Source organism: Convolutriloba macropyga, chromosome 8 (assembly GCF_964194025.1).
Source record: "Convolutriloba macropyga chromosome 8, txConMacr16.3, whole genome shotgun sequence".
Taxonomy (NCBI): Eukaryota; Metazoa; Xenacoelomorpha; order Acoela; family Convolutidae; genus Convolutriloba; species Convolutriloba macropyga.
In genome coordinates, this window is record NC_134475.1 from 54,602,369 (window position 1) to 54,620,230 (window position 17,862).

General features: G+C 32.1%; 1 protein-coding gene across 6 annotated transcripts in view; it reads left to right on the forward strand.

Annotated features, from left to right (window-relative positions):
* Positions 1–13,226: 13,226 nt before the first annotated feature.
* The window catches only part of LOC142344835 (unconventional myosin-Va-like), a 380,102-nt gene continuing 375,466 nt past the window's right edge, over positions 13,227–17,862 (forward strand). For all 6 annotated transcript variants that reach the window (XM_075396823.1, XM_075396827.1, XM_075396825.1 and 3 more), the window contains exon 1: positions 13,227–13,236. The gene's annotated coding sequence lies outside the window, so the exon portion shown is untranslated. The remainder of the gene's footprint in view (positions 13,237–17,862) is intronic.

A 17,862-nucleotide genomic window follows, 5' to 3' on the forward strand; every position in this document is an offset into this window, starting at 1 on the left:
GATTAAGATGTGGGCGTTGGTCTGAATTTGAGTCTGGACCTTGGACCGAAGATGGTCTGATCAGAACGCCTTCCGTCTGAAAAGTCTGATCAGAGACCCTCTGTGTCTGGAAAGTTTGCACAGAGGTAACTTGGGTCTGGAAAGTCTGCTCGGGGTTAATTTCCGTCTAGAAAGTCTGATCAGGAAATTGGGTCGGGACCTCAACCTGGGCAGATATGAAACAAAAATCGTAACGGTAAAAAAAGGTCTATGAAGGAAGCGAATCTTGAATTTTGTATTGTTCGTAGTTTCGTAACTTCATAATATATAAACTAACCTTAGTTAATCCCAATAACTGTCGAATCATCCAACTAATGAAATATAGAAGTTGAAAAAACTTTAAATACTTCAAGTGATATCAAAATTTGTGATATTTTGCATTGGTTTTACGACATTTAGGAAAAAACAACTTTGATATAAACTCTGACGAGGTGAAAGTTCATAGGAAGTAACAAGTGAAAATGTACACTTTTTACAAGAAAAGGCTGGTTACTCTGGGACATTAAACCTGTCCTCAGTAACACAAAACAATTGCAAATATCTGTGCAATTTTCAGATTTTCATGCTCATTAGAACTAATTGGCAACAGCAAAATTAAGTAACCAAAAATTGAAAAGTTTTTAAGAAAAATTAAATTGCTGCCAATGAGATATTCAAAATAACCTTTTCATAACCAACATTTTCTCTTTCATTAAAAAAATATCTGCAATGATTGCAAAATGTTCACTAAAATTACTATGTTTAAGCTGAGTATTTTGAGAGCCTATGAATTTAGTAAGAGAAACAAATTATAAACTTGAACTTTTTATAAAAAAACTTTTTTAAAAAACTAGCAAATATGTCCCCATAAACGAAAAACAATTTTCTCAAATGAATACATTTCAAATATGAATAAGTATGAGGTCTTGGCCGGTCAAAATTTGTTTATCAATGATATCGAAGACGTAATCTTTAAGGCGTTTTCGAAATAAGATTCATGATTGTTGAGAGCATTTTGATTTTTTAAACTTCAAAAAATCTTGCGGGCGGATAAAAAAAGCCATGCATGAAAAACGGATGAACAAAAATCGAAAAAATGAAAATTTATTGGTTAATGAGATACTTAATTACTTAAATACAGAATCGGTTTCAATCTTCACACTTTTACCATTTGAATCTGTTTCAGTTTTTTCTGATTTCAAAATTTTTACGTCTTATAAATTCAAAAAGCAACAGAGTGGTTTTGTTTGTAATGTGAAAAGAAAAAAAAAGAAACGGTCGCTTTATTAAACATTATTTTCCTTTCTGTCCTTAAAAGACCTTCGTTTGACAAACTTGGCTTGACAACAAATGTAGGGTTGCTATCAATTCTGAATTCTCAAATAAAGTGAAGCTGTGTAATTTAGACGCAAGATACACTTGATATAGTCTTAAAATCGAAATTGAATTTTATAAAAGTTTTGATACTTGACCAATATTGGTTAGAAGTTGTAAGACTAATGTGTGTAATTTTTATGTGAAGGGACTAGCGTCGCGAATCCAGTCTAGACTAGAATTATATTTCTAGGCTACTATTTTATTTATAAAGTCGCTGCAATTCCACAGTGAACTGTTGATCGTGAAAACGTAGCAAGATTCCTCCAATTTTTATTGTCGACTTGAAAGAGAAACTAGATAAGGGCTGAATTTCAAGTTTGCTATAAGAATAATGATGAATAAAATAGAGTAAATCAGAAGAGTGGAGTTGTGAACAATCTGAAAAATGAACTTCCTCTCAATCGGAGGTAAAATTACTTTTGTGTGACCGACCAAGCACTTAACAAGGTCAACCTAAATCATCTAATTTCGTGCAAAGTCACTTATGTATCACAGAAGAGAACAATGCTGGAGATATAAAATTTTAAGCACAGTTGAAAACAACGATTGAGATTTTTGAGAGACATTGGGATTTGAGAGTTAACGAAGAAGAAGAATTCAAAGTCCTAGTTTTGCCTGCTTGAACACCAGCTCTGCGATTAGTACAAAAAGTGAGTGATTAAACCAAACTGGACTAAGTTTAAGTTGACCTATGCTCTAAAAAAAATTATAGCACCAGTTTGAGCACAGAAATGGGCTTAATTGTATAGGAGGAATTTCATAAGAAAAAAAAGAGACCGTTTTTTTCCCGGCACAATACACATCGTGGATCGGCACATCAGTAATATCACGTACTTATCACGTCTTGTTTCAACTTCGAATCCTCGTGAAAACTATTCAAGTCTTGCTCAAGACATGTAAAATCGATGTTTATAAGAAAATCGATGCTAATAAGACCAGTGCGGTGTTTATAAGAAAAGGAGAATTTTAAGAAGACTTCGTTTCTACTTAATGCATTAACCAATTCAGAATAAGAAGAGTCCAGATTGGTCCTTTTATGATGAGCCGCCAAAACGATTGCAGCAAAAGGGAACCTTATTAATGTGCAGTTCTACTATTTTTATTCTTACCTGACCAAAGTGGGGAGAATAAAAACAAATATTTTACATGTGGAAAAATGAAAAAAGCTGATGAAATGAGATTCATAAACTGTTGACCTTATGTATTGATAACCACCCTTATGTCAACCAAGTTAATTGTCAATTAAAGTTTTATTTATAGAAAAAAAATTAAAATTAAGCAAAAGTCTGGCAGCTTTGTGCTATTTGTTCTATAATGCTTTTTCGCTTATAATTCTCGAGTGACTTATTCACGCTTGAACACCTAATCTTTGCGTGATCAAAATTGTCCCAAAAGTTTCCAAAAATGAGGGTGAAAAATAAAGTTTTCACAACAGTTAAATATTTTCCGTTGCCGTTTGTCGGCTGTATTCCAGTTGTTGCATTGTCTGTTTCCGAGCAAAAAGTGTTCCAATTTCGCTTTCTAATCAGACACGAGCCAGGTTTTTACTGGATTTCTTACAAGTTTATATATGATTATTGGTAATCATACAGAGGTCATGATTTGTATCTCTTCCTGATTGTCATAAAACGATCATATTTGATTCTTTTGATTCTCTTGTAGGAACGTGCTAAGAGATCAAGTCTGGGCAATATAAACTCAAATATGATCCTTGCTATAATTTCAGAAAACCTCAACACAATATCTTGGGTCAAATACGGTAAAGTATGCGACCAAAATTAAAACCTCTGGGAAAACTCCGGGTGCTCAAAATTTTGATTATGGGGACACCAAGATCTGATCAGAGTCTGTTTGGTCTGATCAGGACTGATAAAAGGTTAAAATTGTAAAACTAGTATGTCGGTGAGAGGTCAAAGTCTGGAAAACAGCCTAGATTATATTGGTTTGTGCAAAAGTTTAAGTTTATTGCAGACAGGGCATAAAAACAAAAATTAACTCAGATTAGAAAAAGTTTACATTACATTAGATAATTAATTCATAAGAAAAGACAGTAAAAAAGAGGGAGGTACTTTCCTGATAAAATTATAAAACTCTCTCTCTCTCTCTCTCTCTCTCTCTCTCTCTTTCCCTCTCTCACCCAATAAGCAGGTAGCACGTCCACTTTCAACGCAAGCTATCAGATCTTGGAATAAAAGCGAAAAACATTTCGTTTTGTGGTGGAGAAAGGGGTGATAAAAAGTTGTAAACGAATGAAAAAATGTTGATTCAGTTTTTAGACTAGACGGGTTTGTGTTCTGGTTATATATTTCATTATTCATTTCATTATTCATTATTCATATATATTTCATTGATACAATTAATTCTATATCAATATGTTGCATATTTTCAATTAATTAAATTTCAAAAACATAGCTGGCAGATTGCCAGAAAATAGCCGCAATAGCTTTGTAGATCTGCCGTCTAAAAAACAGTAAAAAAAAGACAGACCAAAAAAATCGTCTTTTCATTGAAGGCTGATATGTTATATTTCATTAAAATCTGTAAAAGTTTTTGCCGCCTCTATTAGCTGCTCTCTAATAACCTTCATTTAGAGTGACGCACACCCATTTGAATTTATTTCTATGAATTAAAGTAAATATAAGTTAATTTCAAAGTGAGGAAGTCATTTTTGTGAGTGAGGTAAGTCAAGTGTGACCAAAAATTTAATCACACAAATGAATAAAACAATGCAGGACAGGTCCTGAAATAAAATTCAACGAATTGAATGAAAAAATTAGAAGTACTCTACCTGACCAGCAGATCAATTGAACAATGCCAGCCAAAACAAAATCATCTCAAAAAATTGAGAAACAAACAATCAAACAAAAAAACAAAAATAAAATTTTTACTTAAGCTTTGAAGCTTTTACCCCAAGGCAAAATTTGATCCCTTTTATTATGCCCATTTCAAAATTATTTTCCAAATCAAACTTTGTTTGTGAAATTGCTGCAGTTTTTTATCTGCAAGGCCTGAAAAAATTCATTGGCTCTTGAAAATCGATGGAACTCGAAAATTATCCAAAAATTTTCAAAATTGAATTCAATTGCAAATTTTAGAGAAATGTTGCTAAAAGTAGTGATATTAATACCTTAAAAATCAATTTATGTCTCTAGAAGCTATGCAGTACCCCAATTTCAAGCCTAAAAAATTAATTGGTTCAAAAATCGATAGGCAATAATTTTTATAAAAAACTTCAAATTTCAAAAAAAAGAAATTTGTTCTTTTAAAATGTTGAAAACCATTCAATTGCCCCCCTAGCAACTATTTAATCACATGCTATCAAACCATGTATCAGGTTATCTGGTTACTTAGGCAAGAAAAACTGAATAGAAGACAAATGCTTTGAGAAAAAACTTCAAAAAAATTGCAATTTTCATCAGAAATTTTTTTAAATTTGGAAGGTTAAATTGTTGAAAACAAATCCAATGAAACTATAAAACTTGAAGTAGCTTTTTTCAGACCGTGGAATAGGTTTCCAGGCAGTTGAGAAAGGATAAATATCAAAAATTGACAAAAATGTAGGAAACCTTTAAAAAAATTGCAGATTTTATCAAAAAAATGCTTGAATTCGAGACATTAAAACCCAATCCATTCTTACTAGAAACCAAAGAAGGCTCTATTATCAAACTTTAAAGTAGATTTTTTGGCCCTTGAAGCTGGAAAACTCAAAAAATGACCAAAAAACTTGAAAAATTGCAAAAATTAGTATCAATTTGCCTGTTTGTGTTTGTAATACCAAAACATATAGCTCATAAAAGGGTCATAACGAGTAATTTTGTATCGCAAAATGCCTTCATCAACTTTTAAAAACTTCAACTTAAGACTAATCAAACAGAAAACTAAAAAAATCAAAACAAACTTGAAAAATTGCACCATTTTGAGCCCAAAAACACATAAATTGACCTTTTAACCTTAAATTGAGGCCATCCCAGCAGTTGCACCACTCTAAGCACTTGAAGTACTACTAAAGCCCAATTTGGGCCTCTAATGAAACTTAATTCCCACTGGGTTTTACCTGTTCATCTCGTTTTGAACGATCAAAGTCATTGAAAGATGTGTGAACACATCTTAAGAAAAAACACAGCGCCCCAATACAAGTCAAATCCTTTGTATTGTAAAACAACTCGCTCCACTAAGAGAGAAAAATGACGTCACGCACGCACTTCAGTTAAAATTGCATGAACGAATGAACAAAACGCAGACTTGAAAAGGTTGTGACGTCATATGGTCATAACAAAAATAAAAAAACATAGCAGGACAAGTCCTGACGTACAACTCAAAGAAATTTCTTTGACTAAACAGGAAACTGGACCCAGAACGGACTATGAATGGATTGAGAAAACCATTTAGAAAAAAATCCAATCCAAAAAATCGAAAAACTGTAAAACTGAAAGTGAAATTGCCGCATGTGAACAAAAAACCACCAGCGAGAAGGCGAATTTTTGTTCAAACACCGTTTTCTCACGCTACTTTAAATTTAGAGCGAAAAAATTTCACGCCGTTAAACCACTCTCCTTTTCGCTCCACTTCCTGTTTCGGCGTGACCAAAATCACTACTCCAATTTAACTTCAAAAATCATGAAAATGTGTGAACAGATCTTAAAAAAAGACAGTGCCCCAATAGAATTCAAATTCTTTGAATTGTAAAAAACCAAGAGAAGGCCAATAATAGCCCCACCTATCGCTGTGCGGCTATTAAAAACATCAGATTAATACGCAGGTGGAAGTGGTTTCGCGTCAGATCCAAAAAAAACTAACCTTGAGCATTTCTATCTCTTTGAGGAGTTTCTCAATGAACCTGTCTTTTTCCAACTTAACAGCTCTCATCTCTTCTTTGATCTCCCGGATCTCACCGTCCTTTTCCTTCTTCACCTGCTCCACTTCCTTATTCTTCTGATCTTTGATCTCTATGATGGCTTCCTTAAGAGCTGATATTTCCGAATAACGCTCCTCTTTTGACCTTGAAAAAAAACTTGATTCTATATCACAAACATACTTTTGACCTTGAAACAATTGATTAGATTTAGTCTTCGCTATTTATTTAAACAATGAGGCTCAGTAATGTGCGATCGCACATAACGTTCCTACCCCGCTCATCCACAATTTTGGCATAATTGTCTACAAAATGAAGAACAGGTAGAAAAATCCAAAAACTCAAATATTTTCAGAAAAAAATGGTGTATGAACGAAAAGATAGCCTCCAAAACAAATAATTGGAGGAAAAATTGTTGCATTAGATTGATGAGATATGCCAATATTAAGAAAGCGACTCAAGACAAACAGCAAAATCAAACAACAACAACAAACATTAATTACGTCCAACACTTTATGTCCATTTTAAAATACATCTTAATAACCAGCTCAAAATAATGTCGGATAAAACTGAAACTAAACAAAATTATTTGTACTTCAATAGAAAAGATATGTCAGTACTCTATAAAAAGATATCCACGTGAAAGTTTCAGACGCAAAAAAAAGTGGCTATAGTCACCAAAAAATGAGCAATTCTGCTCATAAAAAGATCAATCTGAAATGTGGGGAATAATAAGAAAAAGGACAGCTGAACATAGGCCCCTGTGGCCTATTGCTATTCCGCTGCGATTACGCAGGAACCACAGTTATTATTATTATTATTATATCCATTTTTGAATACAAAACTTTATTTCCGTTTTAAAAAACAAAACTTAATAACAAAGTCAAAACAGTGTCAGATAAAACTGCAATTAAACAAAATAACTTGTAATTCAACAGAAAAAATATGGGGCGAGTCCATAATAACGCTTGGTAACAATTAGACAAAAAGGAACAAAAACAGTAAAATTGGAAAATTCGTTTGTTTAAAAAAAACAATTGAACTCAAAGTAATGAATACCATTATAAATCAACTAAAATATCCCTTTTTTACAATTACCAATTACAAGAATTAAGAACTTCGATACTCAATTTTTATGCGGTTAAAAGAGAACAACAAATAGACAACAAACAAAATATCAATTAAACCTGCCAGAAAACACTTTCAAAGCCGTAAAGCTATACTTTGGCCCTCAAAATATGTTCGAACCTTCCTCGAACACCGACAATGTATTATGGGCCCTTTTTTGAAAAAAAACTATGTAACATGTAGACAAAAAAGAAAAATGACAAAATTTATTAATACTTGTTTTTTTTCGAAAAAATTTTTTTCCAAAGACATGAAAGCCATTAAATACAAAATGAATTAATTCATAGGATCGTTTATTTTTTTAAAGGAAGCCCTTGAGACCTGCAATAATCCAGAAAATCAGGGTTCTAATGCAAATTATGAAAATGTAAATTTTAGCATCCAAGTTGTAAAAGGTTAATGATTACAAAAGTGATGAGAAGCAGAAAACAAACAGGATATAATGAGACAGTAATATAGTATCAACTGATCAACTGTTTTATGCTGTTCTTGTTTTTGTTTTTGGCGTCTTCCAATTTTTTGCAGATACCTCAAAATTCTTTCTGAAGTACAGCTTTTTTTGATAATTTTTTGCAAAATTGTAAGTTACCAATCGAGCTAGGATCAACATGTCAAGCAAGTGTTTTAATTCAGTTCCTTTTTCAGTTGTTTCTGTTCTTTTTCTCGGTGGAAAAACATTTACCTTCGTTACTAATTATTCAGAATGTCTTACGTCTGCAAAAAGAAAGTTAAATTTGACAAAAATCAAAAATTAATTTTCTTTTTTTGTGAACAACCCGTGTCGAAGCCAGTAAATTCATAACGAATTCTTTAAAAACATTAGATTTTGTGACACCAATCCCTTTTGACACCTTCTTTTGGCGAAAAATTTTGTCATATTTGGCCTGTAATTAACGAGACTAGATAACAAATAGACAAAAAAGGAACAGAACTGCGAAATTAAAATTCTTTTTGGAGAACAATTGTTTTCAAAGTCATGAAAGCCATCAGCAATCTTCTAATATCGGAATATCGGCTCACAAATTTCTCAATTAAAAACCAACGAAACCGTGTCCTTGTTCAGGAAATTTCATACGACCAAAAAGACAAACTAAAAACGACAGTTAAAGATAAAACTAAAAATTTCAATTAAATTTTTCGAGAAAGTAGTATCGAAGCCGTAAAAAACCCGCAATCTAAAGGAATATTAACAATGGATCCTTAAGGATTTAAATATGATCAATTTTGCCTTAGTTTGAATGTCAAAAATGTGATATATGAGCTGTCAATTACCTGACAGTGTGACAAATCTAGAAAACATGAAAAATATGCAAAAACCTAAAAGTAAAAAAAAAATGTGAAATCTAGTAGTATCAACGCCTGACAAGCATAACTTAAGGCTTAAAACCACAATAAACATTTAATTTGATTTCAATAGAAAAAAGAAGCATTCTTTCATTGCTGACACTAAGCTACAAGTTGACCAAATTAAAAGAAAAATGGAGGCAAAGTTCAAAAAGCCATTTTTTTATTTAAAAGTAAAAATTTTTTAGATGTCCAAGCGATCATAAGTTTTCATGCAATAAACTAAAAAAATTATTTTCAGCTATTTAGGAAGCCAATTGGACCTATCACCAGTGAGTTTGGATTTGAAATGTTCTGTTATTTAATTAATATAAAAAAGATCGAATGATTACAATCCGAATTATTTTTGAATTGTAAGAGTCCAGCATTGGTCCAAAACTATTCCTGCTAATGCTGTTTGGCCACTAAGAGCAGTTAAGTTTTCAAATTTTATAGATATAGATATCTTGATACTTAATTTTTGGTCCCACTTGGCAAAATTTTTGGTCCCACTCAGAAGTATTTTTCATCCGAATTACGCTATCTGGAAAAAACATGTTCGCATAAATTTTGCCATAATGTGTCAAAGGTTTTAGGGGATAATTATTACAAGTTTTTATTTTCTTTACACAATAAAGGCAGCTTTTTCTTTGATCAGTTTTTTGGGAACAAAATTGAGAAATAGTTTTTTGTCATTTATCACATGACACGTAATGATTAAACCTATTGTCATAGACCTGGATGACGTTGAAGCGCTCCCTTTAATAGACCATAGCTTATAATTTGCTCTACGATCAGACCATTTTTTAAAAAATATAATCAGTCTTTTTCTGATGAGACCATTGTTCTGTTTTCGTCCGGACAATTTATGCAAACATGTTTTTTCCAGATAGCGTAATTCGGGTGAAAAATACTTCCGAGTGGGACCAAAAATTGTCCGGACGAAAACAGAACAATGGTCTGATCAGAAAAGACTGATCATGTATTTTTAAAAAATGGTCTGATCGCAGAGCAAATTATAAGCTATGGTCTATTAAAGGGACAAAAATGGAAAACCTCAGGGCTCTATTCTTTTTTGTAAATTACAAGTTATAGAGCACACTTCAATGTAAAAAAATAGCACGTGCGCTTGGGGGCGTAAAAGGTATATGCCTACTAAAGTGGGGTGGCCTAAGCAGAATATAACGCACCTCTGCTTGAAACGCATATTCTTGTGATGATTTTTCTCGCAAGGTACTCTAGACAGTTTTGTTAGGGTGTGGCCATTACTTGGGCATTTCATTACCTGGGCATTCTCTTTGGGTTTCCAGTTCCCGCCTCAGACTGTCCAGGTCCCCTTTTAGTTCACTCTCACTGGCCGCTTCCTCCCCCTTCAGTCTCTGCAATTGGGTCTCCAAATCATCTCTAGTTCTGTCACACTCTTGTCGCCATTTGTCAACTTCCTCGTCTTTCGTTTGAGGAAGTCTGAAGAAAATTTGAAAGAACAGTGAACAATTCATTTTGTCCTCAACTCTAGTACTAGGTAACCATTTTTGATATAAGCGTTGAAAGCTCGACTCCAACAAAGTTAATTTAATTTAAATTGCTCGTTGTCAATTAATGCTGCCAAAAAATATATTCAGCAAATAAAAACATGCTGCAATAAATAAATGCTGCAAAAAAGCCATTAGATTTCCAGAAATGATTCGAAGAGTCGTCTCTGCCGAGAAAAGTACCTTTCAGTAAACGGGTGACAAAATAAACCTCCAATAAAAATTTAAAGTAAAAAAGATAAAAATTAGCCATAAAACTCAACTGCACTGAAAAATAAAAAAAATCAATAAATTCTCTAAATATTAATGGAGAATTTATTCAAAAAAGTTCAATAAATTCTCTAAATACAAAAACGGTTCTCCTGTGCGATTAAAATCTAGAAACACTCGATAAACAATAGAAAAATCAAACTAGGCTCACAAATTTCTCGTTTTTTGAAGAAAAATTGGAAAACACCAAGAAATTGTTGAAAAATAGTTAACAAATTTCACTATTTTCTGTCGTAATTCTCAACAAAAATACCTTAAACAACAGAATTATAATCATTTGGTACCTGTAAAAGTCCTTTGAGAAGAAAACAAAACAAGGAGACTCGGTAATGTGCGTTAATTAAAAAGCACATAAAGAGACTCGGTAAAAGCACATAAAGTTTCGACCCCGCTCATCTACATTTTTCAATTAATTGTCATCCAAATGAGGAAGAAATAAAAAAGTCCATATCAACATATCGTTCAACAAACTAAAAAATGAATAAAACAATCTACCTAAAAGGCACCATGAGATCTGTGACTACCATTTTATAACTACCAGAACAAAAGGCGTTTAAAATCGAATAATTACAAATTTTAATTACGACCAAAACTCGTTGTCCATTTTTTGAAAACCAATGATAACCAAAAATAAACGGCATCAGATAAAATTCATATCAGAAGATTAACTTTTACATTATAAGAAAAAAATATTGGACTTTTCCTCAATGCGACTTGGTAATAAGTCGACAAGAAATGAGCAAAATTGCAAAGTTTAATGAAACCTTACTTTTTGAAAACGTTGCTTTCTTGCTTTTTAATGAAAATTGATTGGAAACCTTCTGCATCGAATGAAATCATTGAGAGATTCTTTTATACCTCCATAGAGAGCGTTTGAGACCGGCCACTATCCAGGATATGTCATACGACTACAAAAACAACGACAACTGCAGGCAAAAAGAAAAAAATACACGAAAAAACCTGCAGGAAAACGATGTCCATGCCAATTAAACAATAAACTGTTCGCTAAAAACATAAAAAAATTTTGGTAGCATCTTCTTCAAAATGACCAGAGATTCGCCCATTATTGTTATACTGTGAAAAGACAACGAAAACCTACAAAAATGGGTGAATTTGCAAAAGTCATGATTATTTTATGAAAACTGATTGTAACAAGAACAAAATCCAGTTGAAGACATTAAAACCATAATAAAAAGCAAACCTTACTTCAATATAGAAGGGATGTGACTTGTCTAAGGAGATGCTACGCTGCAAATTAACAGAACTGACATTAGCAAAACTCACAAATCCATTGCCTTTTTTTAAAAAACAAATGATTTCAAAAGGCATAGCCAACATCAACTTTCTACTAAAAGAGTAGATAGTTTATCTTGCAACGTGTGCGAAACTATTGCGCTTGAGAGACTAAGTCATAAAGTTATAAGGCAACATCAATTACAAGCAGAACTAAAAAAAAAACTTCACAAACAATTTCACGGAACCACAGTTTTGATGCCAATAAATTATAAAACAAATCAACCGCTGGGAAAATATATCTTCATTCGCTTCTTCTTTGAACACATTAAAGTCTTTTGTGTAAAACAGCTATCACAAAATGACAGCAAAAAGAACCACAAATAATGCAAAAAAACTAAATATCACAAAATTCTTCAGAAAAAAATTTTCTAAGCCCTGGAGACATCAGTCAGATCGTTCAACAAACAGAAAACAATTCAACAAAATATTAAAGAGATCTCTAAAAAATCAAGCTAAGTTGCGAGAATGATACAACATTCAAAAATACGAAAGGAAAAGCAAACTAGGACAATAAGGGATAAGCTATTGAATAGTTTCTTTTTTTGAAAAAAATTAATTTGAAAGTCAATAAAATCATTACTTATGTACCGATATTAGATATTAAGTTCAGATATGTATCCATCAATGGTCACTGAGAACTTTAATTTCCCAATATTTGGCATAGAACAACAAAAATTAACAACAAATACAGGGCACAAAAACATAAAATTCTACCAAACTCTACCAAGGACGTCGCCACAACGCTTAAAACCATGTGTTATGAAAATAATAAGCATGTTCATATGCAAAGTTTTAAGAGATTTTTCAGTTAATTAATGTGACATTTTACTAATGAAAACAAACAGCAAAATAGGGCAATTATCCACAAAAGTCACAAAATTTTGAATAAAAACTCAAAGTACCAAAACCAAGAAGCCGTTTTCAAAAACAAAATCTGTCCCGAAGATTACTTTGTATCTTATAAGAAAGAGAGTTTGACATGTATTTACTGAGAATGCGCGAAAAGCTGACAGAAATCATATAAAAAAGACATGTTCAAAAAGTCACCGAATTTTCTTTAAAACAAATACATTCAATGACATAAAAGACATTATGCAACAACCAAATGCATCGTACATGGTACATGGTTCACCCACGCCTCTTGAAAAAACCATTTGGATCTTGAATGGTTAGACTTGGTAATCAGACAGCAAATAGTATAACAAACACTTGAAGGCAAAACAGAAGAGTTCAGTTAAAGTTTTCTGAAACTCTTCTTCAAAGTCATCAAAACCTTTAGGTTCTCTGAAAACAAACTATATCTACATTTGGCGTGAACATTGCGTATATAAGGGTTAATTTAATGGATCCTTTAATAAAATTTTTGTCAGTAATTAACATCAAATAAACAAAAGCAAAAAAAATTGAACAACGCAGCTGCAAAAAAGTTTCTTATTAAATGAATCCCAAGATAATATCAAACCAATCCCTGATTTTGCCGCGCTTTCAATAAACCAATCGGGTGTACCAAATAATTGCGATTTAGAACAATTGTTGAGTGAATTACTTCAAAGAACTGATGCATTTTGTAAAATTATCGATTTAAATTTATAAAAAATCGCAACTTTTAATTTCAGAAGACTTTTAGAGGGCGTCGAGTTCCAACTAGCTCTTTTTGGAGTTAAAAGAGTTTGTGCTCGGGGTCTCTAGGTCTCCAATTTGGGCTCACTGAAACAAGGTAGACCAAAAAAGCATGAATTATTAATTTTCTTTTGTGAAAACAGTCTGAACTTTAAAAATGTTTATCAAATATTTTAGTCAAAGAAACTCTAATAAAAAATTCAGCAAATCTCTTCTATTTCCAACGGTAACATAACATTTTACCATTAAAAATTTTAACTTTTTTTAAATTATACTGTCAAAATTTACTGCGCCAAATTTTAGCAAAATTACTGAAAACGTGAAAAAGAACGACAATTATTCACAAACGTTTAAAGTTTTCTGAAACTCTTCCTCAAAGTCATTAAAACCTTTAGGTTCTCTGAAAACAAACTATATCTACATTTGGCGTGAACATTGCGTATATAAGGGTTAATTTAATGGATCCTTTAATAAAATTTTTGTCAGTAATTAACATCAAATAAACAAAAGCAAAAAAAATTGAAAAACGCAGCTGCAAAGAAGTTTCTTATTAAAGGAATCCCAAGATAATATCAAACCAATCCCTGATTTTGCCGCGCTTTCAATAAACCAATCAGGTGCACCAATTATTTGCGATTTAGAACAATTGTTGAGTGAATTACTTCAAAGAACTGATGCATTTTGTAATATTATCGATTTAAATTTACAAAAAATCGCAACTTTTAATTTCAGAAGACTTTTAGAGGGCGTCGAGTTCCAACTAGCTCTTTTTGGAGTTTAAAGAGTTTGTGCTCGGGGTCTCTAGTTCTCCAATTTTGGCTCACTGAAACAAGGTAGACCAAAAAACATGAATTATTAATTTTCTTTTGTGAAAACAGTCTGAACTTTAAAAATGTTTATCAAATATTTTAGTCAAAGAAACTCTAATAAAAATTTCAGCAAATCTCTTCCATTTCCAACGGTAACATAACATTTTACCGTTAAAAATTTATTTTTTTTTAAAATTATACTGTCAAAATTTACTGCGCCAAATTTTAGCAAAATTACTGAAAACGTGAAAAAAACGAAATATTCACAAACGTTTAAACTTCAATAATTCCCTGTAAAAAAACAAAAATCAAAAGTTTTTCAAAATTCCATACTCTAGGATGTACGAGCTTTTGGATGATACTACTCACAAATCTCTATGATGAATATATAATTCAGCAAATTGACAGAACAAAAAAAATTCATTTGAGTATATATTCCTCCTTCCCCCACTAAAGAACAAAAAAATGTTTTCATTTTCCTGTTTTCTATGGCATACATGAGTAGAGTAGGTAACAGTTTCAAGCAAAATTATTTAATAAACATGTTTTTTTTTGCAAATTTGAAAAAACTTTTGTCAAAAATTATGGAAAATGTAGAAAACCAACGGAATTCACCCTACTTTTTTCAAAAGTTCAGACCTCGATAACTCATTGTAAAAACTGAAAATCAAAAAAAATCTTTTTAATTGCATATTCTACGCTGGACGAGCTGTCCAATGATACCAATCTCAAATCTACGACAAATATATCAATCGACCAAAGTTGTTTGAACAAAAAAACCCATTTGAGTACATAGTCCCCCAACAAGTGGGTCCGAACAAAAATAGGCCAAAAAACCAAAATAGCCTGAAAGCCTGCAAAACATCAGAATAAATTTTAAATTAGCATAAAATTCTAATTAATGTCCCGTTTTTTGACGCAAAATTTTGCGAAAGTACCGGAAGTTACTGGGAAGTGCGCGTTAAATTCTTTGTAGCTAGTTTTTGTTTTGGTACCAGTAGACGCTAGTAATGTATAACCAATTCAAACCTCTTCAACGAAAAAAAAATGCTAACAGGAAAAAAAGCTCAAAACTGCCGCCGCTAGAAAATAAAAAAATAAAAGATTGGCCCGCTAACACTTTTTTTACATCTCTATGACTTGTTTTCCCGAAAACAGTGTTATGAACAAAAAATCCACTCTCTGATCTCTCCACTCTCCATTTTCCCAATTTTGCTCAACACTCAAACCACTCCAACTTTTTCGCGCCTTCATTTTCTGCTTCAAAATTTACTGCAAAGGAAATTAACTAAAAAAGACATTTCTTTGAGACGTAAAAAGTGGGACACGATAGTTATTTTACTTTTAACGTAACTTTGGAAACAAAAAATTGTTTGTAATAATTATTGTCTGTTCGGCTACATTCCGCTGGAAACTTTAACTTAATATCTCAGAAATTTTAAATGCTAGCAGCAAATTTTCTGTGTCTAATCAGCATTACAGAAAACTTCAAAAAATTTGTTCATGGCACACTTATTCGTCAACTCCTCAGAAATCTGGTTTAACTATCCTCTCAAGAAAATAAAATTTTATGATCAGTTAAAAATCAATTTTACCTTCCGATTTGCTCTGTGAGGCGACTGAAAACGTGAAAAAAACCGACAAATATTCACAAACGTTTATACTTCGATAATTCCCAGTAAAAAAAAACAAAAATCAACATTTTTTAAAAAAATTTCATACTCTAGAATATACGAGCTTTTTGATGATACCACTCACAACTCTCTATGATGAATATACAATTCAGCAAATTGACAGAACAAGAAAAACTCATTTGAGTTTATATTCCTCCTTCCCCACAAAAGTGGGGGTGGGAACAAAAAGGTGTTTTTATTTTCCTGTTTTTTATGGCATACGAGAGTAGATTAAGTATCAGTTTCAAATAAACTTATTTATAAAACAATTTTTTTTTGCAAAATTGAAGAAGTTTTTGTCAAAAATTATGGAAAATGTGAATAAAAATAACGGAATTCACCCTACTTTTCTCACAAGTTTAGACCTCGATAACTCCCAGTAAAAACCGAAAATCAAAAAAAAATCTTTTTAATTCCATATTCTACGCTGGACGAGCTGTCTAATGATACCAATCTCAAATCTCTACGATGAATATATCGATCGACCAAAATTGTCTGAACAAAAAAAAATCCATTTGAGTACATAGCCCCCACCCCACAAGTGGGTCGGAACAAAAACAGGCAAAAAAACTAAAATACCCTGATAGCGTGCGAAACATCAGAATATATTTTAAATTAGCATAAAACTCTAATTAATGACCCGTTTTTCGCCGCAAATTTCTGCGAAAGTACCGGAAATTACTGGGAAGTGCGCGTTAAAATCTTTGTAGCTAGTTTTTTTTGGTACCAGTAGACGCTAGTAATGTATAACCAATTCAAACCTCTTCAACGAAAAAAATGCTAACACGAAAAAAAGCTTAAAACTGCCGCCGCTAGAAAATAAAAAAATAAAAGATTGGCCCGCTAACACTTTTTATTACATCTCTATGACTTGTTTTCTCGAAAACAGTCTTATGAACAAAAAACCCACTCTCTGATCTCTCCGCTCTGCAATTTCCCAATTTCGCTCAACACTCAAACCACTCCAACTTTTTTGCGCGCTTCATTTTCTGCTTCAAAATTTACTGCAAAGGAAATTAATTAAAAAAGTCATTTCTTTGACACATAAAAAGTGGGACACCATAGTTATTTTACTTTTTAACAAAACTTTGGAAACAAAAAATTGTTTGTAATAATTATTGTTTGTTCGGCTACATTCAGCTGGAAAACTTTAACTTAATATCTCAGAAAATTTAAATGCTAGCAGCAACTTTTCTGCGTCTAATCAGCATTACAGAAAACTTCTGTAAATTTGTTCATGGCCCACTTATTCGTCAACTCCTCAGAATTTTGGTTTAACTATCCTCTCCAGAAAATAAAAATTTTTGCTCAGTTAAAAATCAATTTTACCTTCTTATTTGCTCTGTGAATCGACTTAAAACGTGAAAAAAACCAACAAACATTCACAAACGTTTATACTTCGATAATTCCCAGTAAAAAAAAACAAAAATCAATTTTTTTTTCAAAATTCCATACTCTAGGATATACGAGCTTTTTGATGATACCACTCACAACTCTCTATGATGAATATACAATTCAGCAAATTGACAGAACAAAAAAAACTCATTTGGGTATATATTCCTCCTTCCCCACAAAAGAGGGGGTCGGAACAAAAAGGTGTTTTTATTTTCCTGTTTTCTTTGGCATACGAGAGTAGGGTAGGTATCAGTTTCAAGCAAACTTATTTAATAAACAAGTTTTTTTTTGTAAAGTTGAAGAAGTTTTTGTCAAAAATTATGGAAAATGTGAATAAAAATAACGGAATTCACCCTACTTTTCTCAAAAGATTCGACCTCGATAACTCCCTGTAAAAACCGAAGATCAAAAAAATCTTTTTAATTCCATATTCTACGCTGGACGAGCTGTCTAATGATACCAATCTCAAATCTCTACGATGAATATATCGATCGACCAAAATTGTCTGAACAAAAAAATCCATTTGAGTACATAGCCCCCACCCCACAAGTGGGTCGGAACAAAAACAG